The 11,549-nt window shown below is 40.9% G+C and overlaps 1 pseudogene; it reads right to left on the bottom strand.

Moving 5' to 3' along the window:
- LOC102865406 overlaps positions 1-1,256 on the bottom strand; it is a 3,714-nt pseudogene extending 2,458 nt beyond the window's left edge.
- Positions 1,257-11,549: the final 10,293 nt, after the last annotated feature.

Genomic DNA, 11,549 nt, shown 5'->3' with positions numbered 1-11,549 from the left:
TGGAATCTTCTGTTCAGCTCTTTAGTATCTTGAATTCTTCCTTGTGCTTTGGCTTCTCTACGCTCCAGTGCAATCTTCAGAGTCTGTTCTGACATCCATTTTGGTCTTTTCTTCCTCTTCTGTCTTTGTAATGACCGTTTGCACTCTTCTTGGATGATGACACTGGGGAAGGTCACCTCGGATAACAGCAAAGAGGCTTCTTTCAGGTAACCATGCAAAACCGGCCGGAGAAGGGAAGACGGGAAGCTGCGCACTGGGGAAGGTCACCTCGGATAACAGCAAAGAGGCTGCGCACCTTATCCAGAGCAGGAATAATAATGAAAGTCAGTGTCTAATGATGCATGAGAACTGCTTGCAATCTTTCTCAGAGCGCCTTGTGAGATCTGCTTGCAACCTTCTTTCTGAAGACACCTTCTGTGTGCAAGGCACACAGCAATATTCTAAGGGTGCAGTCCTTTACATTCTATGGTCCTCTACACACAGGTGTCTGAGTATTTGCTGTGTTGGTTGAAGCACCTCTTCCCCAGAAATCTCCAGGAGAAAATTTGACAGGGCTAAAAGGTGCTCGTTGGCTGCCAATAAATATTCGAGATGATTGGAATTTTGTTTCAAAGGAAAACTTTTCTTCCACACTTTCAAGTACAGATGGAGCCACATATGTAAAACCCAGAAATACTTGGTTGGCACTTTCACTGAGAGTTGAGTCATCTGGGCTATCAACAAGTGTCTGACATGTAAACTTGAATCAAATTGACTCACATCCTCTTCAGATTGCAACAGAGGTTTAAAAGGGGGGCTCCACCTTCCGAGCCAGAAGTTCTTCCCAGTTAATATGTTGGAAGAATGGATGAGCCTGAACTTCTCCAGCATTACCAGGACCAGCTCTGAAATGAGAAGCAGCACTTTTTTTAGCAGCTTTTTAAGCAGGTATCTGGCTTCTTGTGTGAGGTAGGGAGGCAAATTGAGATTACATTTGAGGATTTTGTCAATCTTTTTTTTCCCTATTTTCCCCATTGAATGGTGGTGCTCCAGTCAGCATGTCATACATTAATGCTCCCAAACTCCACCAGTCCACAGCACAATTATGGCAACTTCTCATCAAGATTTCAGGGGCCATGTATTCTATTGTTCCACAAGATGTATGTGTGTGTGACTGTTCCATCATGAATAGATTCTTTGCATAGTCCAAAGAAGACAGGAGCATTGCGGGGACTGGGATCACAGAATCCACCACTTGAGGGCCAAGGAGGCAGCATGGGCTCCCTAACCTGAGAGCAGACAGGTTGAGCGAACCGCAAGCGTAGCCCACAAACCTACAGGAGCCAGGGCATCTAGGGCACCGGCGCTCACGTGTCCTGCCGAAAGTCTGTAATGATTAAGGAGATGGTCCACCAATTGGTGGTCTCACATCTGACTGGCTTCAGATTCAAGCCCTATGCACACTACCGTACCCCCCAGAGCAGAGAGAGACCCCTGATAGCCAAGCGACTCTTTGTATACATGGTGCCCCCTGCTATTGTGATGGATTTTCAAATAGCGACATTTGATCCCAACAACCTGGAATAGTATGGCATTGAACCGCACATGAAGGCAAGCTTTGCTACCTGTACCTCAAGAATTTCCGGAGATCAGAGTACAGAAGTTTATAGGCAGTGACCATTGCTCAGGAAAGGCAGAGATGGTGCGGCCCTTCCCACACTCCTCTTAATTAAAGATCTTTTAAAGTAGAAAAAAAATAATTTTAAAAAGTACAAAGATAAATAACAGAATGGGAGAAAATATTTGCAGAGCGTAGAACTCTTCAGAATCTTTTGTTGTTGTTATGAACCCTTAGTCTGAACCTACCCATAGCTCACCCTCCAGCAGATTTTCAAAGGCAGGGAATCACACTTGAAGAGATTAGCCATCTTTAGAATTCACCGTTGGAACAGCTGCTGTGGGATTAAAATCCTGTGCCTTTGGGTTGACAGTACAAATCCTTGGCACTAAACCACCAGTGCTCCCAATTAAGGATCTAGGAGCTCTGGTGACCTAGTGGCAAGAAGCTGTGCTGCAATCCTAAAGGCCCATAGGAGAAGGATGGGCAGTCTCCTCCTGAGGGATTAACTGCCTCTGAAAACCTGTTGGAGGGTCAGCTATGGTCAGTTCTGATTCAATGGTACACAACAACAAAGCAACCCACAATACGTAAACAGGAAACACAAAATGCAAAATTTACAGCTTACAAAAACCACAAATAACTCCCAAAACCAACAAGCAATCTAAATTGCTTTTTTAAATAGGCAAAAAAATTTTAATCACGTCTCCAAAGAATGTATGGAAGTAGCCCATCTACTTTTGAAAAGACAGGCACTTAATATCATTAGTCTTTTTGGAAATGCAAATTCAAAATGTACTGGGGTACTACTCCACACCCACTAGGGAAGGCTATTGAAAAACAAATAAAAACCTTCCTCATTGCCATTGAGTCAGTACTCACTCAGAGCTGACCCTCCACTGTGTCTCCAAGGCTGTAAACGATGTTCTCCCCTCAGAGGTGACTAGAAATAAAAAAGTTGTGAGGATATAAGAAATCCTAGGTCACTGGTGGTAGTGAAGATCAAAATGGACAGCCAATTTGGAGAAGTGTTTAGCTGTCTAGTTCCTAAAAACATAGATGATGAGCTATGAAGAAACATTCAGAAGTTTGGAAATGGTTCATGGTGATAATTGAACAAAATGATGAATATTTTTAACACAATTGAACTGTACCTGTGTAGACTGTCAAAATGAGAAATGTTTAATTTACCACAATGTAAAAACACCCTCGGAATACTAATTATAATATTAAAATATGATCCAGTCATTTTATTCTTAATATTCATGTAGGGAAAGAAGAATAGACATTCACACAAAAATGTGTCCACACAAAGGATAATGTGAAACACAATGGGATAATGTGAAACACAATGTATATGAACTTTGTATGGAAACCAGTATAAAATTAAAAAAAAAAACCCACTTTAAAAAAATGTACACAGTTATTCAGAACAGCCTAATCTGTAATGGTTTCATTAATAAAACCCAAATGTCCATTAAAATGAACAAAGAACTTTGAGATGGTATATATATTAGTCATACCATGGATATATAAAAACTAGGTGCTGTGTAATGCAAGATGGATAGACCTAAAAAACATTCCAAACCCCACTGCTATAAGGTCAATTCAGGCCAGGCTGGCCCTTGGGGTTTCCAAAGCTCTGACCCTGACAGCTTAACCTATCTCCTGCAGATTGGTTGGCTTGTAGGTATGAATTACCATTCTCTTTTTTTAGAAGTAGAATGCCTTAACAACAGTACCACCACAATTCCTTTGAAAGTACTTTAATTTGTGAAGGCAGATAGTAACAAAAGTCATATAAAACATGAGTGAGTGCATTATATGACATGCCTAGAACAGGCAAGTTCATTGAGACAGCAGATTGCCAGGAGGTGAGAATGAGAAATAATTATTAGTAGACAAGAGATTTCTTTTGGGGACAATAAAAATGTTCTGAAGTTAGATAGGAGAGATAGTTGTAAAATGGTGTGAATATATTAGTAAATGCCAAGTTATGTACATTAAAAGAGTGAATTTGATAGTAAGGGCACTATATCTTATATTAAAAAATCCTAGTTGAGGGACACTGTACAAAATATTTCACAAGTACTCCTCAAAACTCAAGAATTTAAAAAACAAAGTCTGATAAACTATTACGAGTAAGAGAAGCCTAAGGAGATATGACGAATATGGTATTACTGTATCCTAGAATTTTTGAAACAATTAGTGAAATAGACTTCAGTGAATGATAATATGAAAATACCAGTTCAGTAAAGGTACAAATATGCCATTCTAAAGACAAATGTCAAAGCTAGGGAAAATAAAGTATGAGCTCTAAGTACTCTCTTCACAATAATTTCATAAATCTAAAAGTGTTCTAAAATAAACATTAACTTATAAATTTTAAGACAAAGCAATAAAAAAACAATATATTAACATTTCTACGATGGTTGCTTTCAACAGAGAAGATTAAGGGACAATGGTAGAAAAGAAATTTACAACTGATTAATCTAAAAGTTTCAAAATTTTTATACTACTTAAATTTATAAACTATAAAATTAAAAGGCAAATTATATAGAAAAAAGTTATTCACAGAAACTTGTCTGACAGATGAACATAGCCAATTTGTAACATATTTAATTAAACAAATACCACCTGCTATGTCAAGAATTCAATCAATAAAGAAAAATAGAACTCCATAGTAAAATGTATACTACTCAGCCATTGTGAAATGTTTGGAGTATTTTTGATTTTTTAAAAAATGTTCTAAACTTCCTACTTGCTGCCTTTTCTACCAGTGTGGGCCTGCCTTCATTCCAATTTTGTTTCACTAAACCATCATGTATGTATGTATGTAAAGGCATTTGAATGTGTGGATCGTAACAAATTATAACCTACAATGAGGGGAAAGGGGATCTCAGAGTACGCAATTGTGCTCATGTGAAACCTAAACCTAGACCAAGAGGTGATGTCTGAACAGGGCAAAGGAACACTGTATGGTTTAAAATCAAGAAAGTTGTATTTCAGGGCTGTATCGTTTCTCCACACCTATTAAATCTGTATCCTGACTAAATAATTTGAAAAGCCATCCTTTCCTCTAAGAAGCACTCTGTAATTTCTACAGAACATGCTTGTTTGTTCCCATGGCAGTGCATGAGGTATTCAGAACTCTTCTCCTACTACACAATTAAGTCCTTCTTCTAGTATCTTTAGTCATTTTCCAAATTTCAAATACACAGCAAATAACTGAAAAGACCATGGCTTGTATCAGGTGCACCATAGTCTTTAAATTAACATCATTGCTCTTTAGAACTTTGGAGAGGTCCTTGACGACAGATTTTTCCAATGCAACATATCTTTTGATTTCTTGACTGCTAAGTACTGAACGTGTTGATTGTGGATCTAAACAAGTAAAATAGTTGACAATTTCAATCTTTTCTCCACCTATTATGAAGCTGCCTATTGTTTCAGTGGTAAGGATTATTTTTTCCTTGATGTTAAGATAGAATCCAGGATGAAGGCTGCAGTCTTGGATCTTCTGCAGCAAGTGTATAATTTCCACATAATTTCCAGTAAGCAAGGTTGTGTCATCTGTGTAATACAAGTTGTTAATGAGTCTTTCTCTGATCCTGATTACCATCTTCTTCATAAAGAAGGTCTTTAAAGAGGTCCTTGACAGGATATATGCCATATTTTGATTTGTTCACTGTTGCTATCATGGATATTGTAGCTAATGTTAGATGGATCTCAGCTGAAAGCAGGGAATACCAGAGGAATGTCTATCTGTGTTTCATTGACTATGCAAAGGCGTTTGACTGTGTGGACCATAACAATCTGTGGCTGACTCTGAGAAGAATGGGAATCGCAGAACACTTGATCATGCTAATGTGAAACCTATACTTGGATCCAGACGCAGTCTAGCAAGGAAACACTGCATGGTTCAAAATTGGGAAGGGCATACGCCAGGGATGTGTCCTTTCTTCATACCTTTTCAACCTGTATGCAGAACAGATTATCCGGGAGGCTGGGCTCTATGAGGAGAAATGCGGCATCAGGATTGATGGAAAATTTATCAACAATCTGCATTATGCAGATGACACAATCCTGCTTGCTAAAACTGAGGAGGACCTGAAGCGCTTGATGCAGAGGGTCAAGAATTACAGCCTTCAATATGGATTGAGGCTCAATGTCAAGAAGACAAAGATTCTCACCACTGGAACAATTGGCAGCATCAGGATGGATGGTGAAGAGATTGAGATTGTTCACAGCTTTAGTTCACTTAGCTCCACAGTCAACACTGGTAGGCAGGAAATTAAAAGACCTATTACAATGAGAAAGTCTGCTGTTAGGGACCTTTCCAAAGTTCTGAAGAGCAATGGTGTCTCTCTGAAGAATAAGGTGTGTCTGATACAGGTCAGGGTCTTTGCAATCATTTGTTATGCATCAGAGAGTTGGACAATGACTAGGGAGGATAGAAGGAGAATTGGTGCCTTTGAACTGTGGTGCTGGAGAAGAGTATTAAGTGTACCATGGACTGCTAAGAAAATAAACAGTTTCATCCTGGAAAGGTTTAAACTGGGCTGCTCCTTGGAGGCAAGGATTCTGAGGCTTCGTCTAACATACTTTGGACATGTTGTAAGGAGGGACCCGTCCTTGGAGAGGGACATCATGCTTGGGAGGGTGGAGGGACGGTGCAGGAGAGGAAGGCCCTCCATGAGGTGGATTGATTCAGTGACGGGTAATCGGGTTGGCTGTGTCAGAGACAGTGAGATTGGCACAGGACAGGGCAGAGTTTAGGGCTGTTGTACATAGGGTCACTATGAGTCACAAGCAACTCGACAGCACATAACATCATGGTAATAATATTAGCAAAAGCTACTAGTATTAAAATAGTATTAAAATAGAATAATTATACCCTCTAAAAGACTATTTCTGGAAATGCATTCTAATATACCATGTTATGGTTGTTATGTACCATCAAGTCGCCTGCAACTCATAACAACACTATGTCCAACAACTCTGAAGCCTGCCCTGTCCTGAGCCAGTTTCACTGACTCAGACACACCTGCCCCAATGAACTTAGTTACTGTATCAATCCATCTCATTTAGAGTCTTCCTCTCCTGAGCTGTCCCTACACCCTTCTGAATATGATGTCCTTCTCCAAAGATCAGTCCCTCCTGGCCACATTCTCAAAGTATGTGAGACAGAGCTTCAAAATTCTAGCCTCCAAGAAGAAACTTGGTTTCAGACTTCTTTGTTCTCCTGGCAGTCCTTGGTATGTTCAACACTCTTCTCTAGCACCACAACTCAAAGACATCGATTCTTCTTCTTTCATCCTTAGTCATTGTCCAGCTCTCCGATGCATAGCAAGTAATTGCAAAGACCATTTGCCTGGGTCAGACACACTTTAATCTCTACACTGACATCGTTGCTTCTCAATACTCTTGAAAGGTCCCTGACAGAACATTTACCTAATGCAATTTGTCTTTTGATTTCCTCATTGCTGGTGCCAAGAGTGTTGATTGTGGAGCCAAGCAAGCTGCAACTGTTAAAAACCTCAGTCTCTTTTCCATGCAACATGGTGCTGTCAATTGACCCAGTGGTGAGAATCTTTGTCTACTTGATGTTACGCGTCAATCCATATTGAAGACTACAGTCCTTGACCTTCTGCACAATAAAGACAAATATAAGGATCTCTAATGGTGTAGTCCTAGGGAGTTATGCTGTTAACCCAGAAGTCACATTTCCCTGATGTTTCAAATCCACCAGCTGTTTCTTTAAAAAAATGGGCAATCTCCTTTCACTTGAAACCCACTGGAGGGTGAGCTAGGACTTAGTTCCTAATTGACAGCAAATAACAAAAACCAAAACGTGTGTATATATGTATACATATACGTATGTATATATGTATACATAAATATTTACCTCCATGTTGTTGTTGTTGTTGTTTGATGCTGTCGAGTCGTAGACGACTCATAGCGACCCTATGAACGAACGGCCTGAGCACTGTTCGTACATCGAGTTTCCAGAGGCAACCATTTCGGAAGTGGATGCCGCTCCTGCTTCCAGGCTTGATTTAGTCGGGAAGCTCCAGCCAACACTGTCCCCCATGGGTACCCGTTAGCACGATTGGCACATCACTGTCACAGTCTTCAGCATCACAGCAACCACGAGTTACTTCTGTACAGCAACACACAGACCAGTGTTATACCACCTAGAAGAATATTTGACTGGAAGACAATTTGGACCTGGCCGAGGCCCACAGAGGAAAATCACCCACCTTCGGCTTGGTAGCATAGCTTCCTTTCCACTAGGCCAACATAGCTCTCTCTTGGTCGTCATCATTGTTATTGCTGTTTGATGCAGTCAAGTCGTAGATGACTCATGGCGACCCTATGAACGAACGGCCTGAGCACTGTTCGTACATAGAGGTTTCCGGAGGCAAGCTATTTCAGAAGTGGATGCCGCTCCTGCTTCCAGGCTTGATTTAGTCAAGCCTTTGGGCTTAAGGCCGCCTCCTGGTTCAAACCCTAGGCCCAGGCTGGCTAGCCTCACACCGGGGACAGAGCAAACCTGCACGTCAAACACATTCCTGGAAAAGCAGTCGACTCCAAGAGCTTGCCACAATTCCTGCGCTCACACCACCATGCTCCTTCCTTCTGGCAAGGAGAGCTTCCCAAGACCCTGGGAGGAGCCAGCCAACCAGGAACAACATGGCTGCTTCTCTCCTCTCCCAGCTGCCTTTGGGCTTAAGGCTGCCTCCTGGTTCAAATCCTAGGCCCAGGCTGGCTAGTGTCACTCTGGGGACAGAGCAAACCTGCACGTCAAACACATTCCCGGAAAAGCAGTCTACTCCAAAAGCTTGCCACGATTCCTGCGCTCACACCACTATGCTCCTTCCTTCTGGCAAGGAGAGCTTCCCAAGACCCTGGGTACCTCCATGTACATATGTGTATATATTATTGTTGTTATGTGTGCTAATGAGCCATCTATGACTCATAGTAACCCTATGGGAAACATCTCTGAACCTTGCCCTGTGCCATCCTCATCATCTCTGACACAATGAGTCCATTGTTAGATTTATTATGTCAGTTCATTTCATTGAATATCTTCATCTCTTGTACTGACCTTTCATCTTTCCAGGCTTGGTGGGTTTTTTTCCCCCTAGGACTGGCCTCTCCTAAAAACATGCCCAAAGTGTGTGAGATGGAATTTCACTATCCCTACATCCTAGGGCATCCTAATTTCACTTTCTCCAGAACAGAGTTGTCCATGGATATTTAATACTCCTTTCTAATACCACAATTCAAAGGTATCTATCCTTCTTCTGTTATCCTTAGTCATTGTCCAGCCTTCAGATGCATAGTCAACCACTGAGAAAACCACAGTTCAGATAAGGCACATCTTAGTCTTTAAACTCTTTCAGTACTCTTCATTATTCTTAAGTATTCTGGAGAGGTCCCTGCCAACAGATTTTCCCAATTCAATTTGTCTTTTTATTTCTTGATATCTGGCATCAAGTGTGTTGATTGTTTATCCCAGCAAGATGAAATTGTTAACAACTTCAATCTTTTCTCCATCTATCATGATGTTGCCTATTGTGTCAGTGGTAAGGATTTTGGTTTCTTGAGATTGAGAGCTTTGAAGGCTGTAATCATTGATCTTCTGTCGTACTCACTTTCCTCAAGCAAAGTTTTCTCATTTGTATAGCACATCGTGAAGGTTGTTGACTTCCTCAGAAGACTTCTGATTCCACATTGTTCTTCACAAAGTCCACCTTCTCAAATGACTTGCTCAATATTCAAACTGAATAGGTGTGGAAAATGGATCCAATATGATGCAGATCTTTCCTTATTTTAAACCATGCAGTGTTCCCTTCCTCTTTTGACAGCTGCTTTTTAGAAAAAATATAGGTTTTGCATGAGCACAAGTGTTCCGAGATTCCCATTTTTCTCAATGTTAGTCATAATTTGTAATGTGAGGAGGACCTCATGTACTTGCTGCAGAGGGTCAAGGACTGCAGTCTTCAGTATGGACTGAGGCTTAATGTCAAGAGGACAAAGATTCTCACCACTGGACCAATTGGTAGCATCAGGATGGATGGTGAAGAGATTGAGATTGTTCACAGCTTCAGTTTGCTCAGCTCCACAGTCAACACTCTTGGCACCAGCAGCCAGGAAATAAAAAAACGTATTGCAATGGGAAAGTCTGCTGTTAGAGACCTCTCTAAAGTACTCAAGAGCAACGGTGTCTCTTTGGAGACAAAGGTGCGCCTGATACAGGCCATGGTCTTTGCAATCACTTGTTATGCATCAGAGAGCTGGACAATGACTAGGGAGGACAGAAGGAGAATTGACGCCTTTGATCTGTGGTGCTGGAGAAGAGTATTGAATGTATCATGCACTGCCAAGAAAACAAACAGATTCATCCTGGAGAGGGTTAAACCAGGCTATTCCTTGGAGGCAAAGATTCTGGGGCTTCGTCTGACAAACTTTGGACATGTTGCAAGGAGAGACAGGTGTTTGGAGAGGGACATCATGCTGGGTAGCATAGAGGGACAGCGCAGGAGGGGAAGACCCTCTATGAGGTGGATTGATTCAGTGACTTGGGTAATTGGGATGGGTGTGTAAGGGGCAATGCGATTGGCACAGGACAGAGCAGGGTTTAGGGCTGTTGTGCATAGGGTCCCTATGAGTCGCAAACGACTCGACGGCACATAACAACAACAACCATACTATCAAATGCTTTTGTGTAGTAAATAAAACACAGCTAGACCTCCTTCTGGTATTTCCTATTTTCTGCCCAAATCCTGGAGGAAGAGCCTTCAGATTTGAAGACACTATAAGTGAGGAGGAAAGTTATAAACATCCACTAATAATTATGATATGAAATAGATAATATGAACTGTAAAATGTATGAATTTATGAAAATTAATTGGACATTGTAAAAAAAGGAAATGAAATGCATAAACATCAACATTCTATGTATTATAGAACTGAGATGCATTGGCTTTAGCCACTTTGAATCCAACAATCGTATGATCTACTATGCTGGGAATGAAAAAATAAGGAAAAATAGGGCTTCATTCATGGTAAAAAAACCCAACTCCATTTCAATATCCATCCTGAAGTACAATGCTGTAGCCTTCAATATGGATTGAAACTCAGCGTCAAGAAGACAAACATCCTCATCACTGGGCCAATTTGGCAACATCATGATAGAGAAGAGTATTTCTTGGTTTGGAATTAGCTTTATATATATATGTAAAGTCATGTCTGTGTTTTCTGTAACTTTCCTATATACTATTCACAAGAGAGGAAAATAACTCTAAAGGAAACAAACAACAACGTTCCTGGTTCCAGGCAATAGACTATATATTTCTAAATTTCAAGTTAGTGAAATATTTAAAGATGGAAATGGGGAGATCTGGTGGCCTAGTGGTGAGAAGCTGCATTGCAATCCCAAAGGAGTGTAGTTCGAATCCACCAGATGCTCCACTGCAGGAGGGGAAATCTCTTCTTTGCCAGTCTGATCTTATTCGATAACAAGAAAAAATAATCATCCAATTAAGATGGACTTGGAAGATGAATGTCTAAATTAACACCTCACTTGTGCTACTTTCTCTGTGAGAATGAGAAAGTCTCTTAACTCATTTTGTGCAACATCTATGTGGTGATAAAAAGCATTTAGAGAGTTGCACTGCTAGCCCCAAGGCTATGCCTCTCTAGTAGTTAGAATTCACCAGCTGTTTCATGGGATGAATATGGCCAATCTCATCCCATGTGATTTACAGCCTTGGAAACCCAACTGAGGGCCGTAATTCTGAGCAATGAAAGAAAGATAGGGTGAGGGAGAGGAAGAAATAGAAAATATGTGGGAGAGGGTGGAGGGAGGGATGGGATAGAGAGAGATGAGTGATGTACAATCCATGGAATGTAAGAACAACCATGGCTGAAAGAGGAAAATCTA

Source organism: Elephantulus edwardii, unplaced genomic scaffold (assembly GCF_000299155.1).
Source record: "Elephantulus edwardii isolate Elephantulus edwardi_28Jun2011 unplaced genomic scaffold, EleEdw1.0 scaffold00458, whole genome shotgun sequence".
Taxonomy (NCBI): domain Eukaryota; kingdom Metazoa; phylum Chordata; class Mammalia; order Macroscelidea; family Macroscelididae; genus Elephantulus; species Elephantulus edwardii.
The sequence above is the reverse complement of the archived record's forward strand: the minus strand, read 5'-3'. Positions and strand labels throughout refer to the sequence as shown.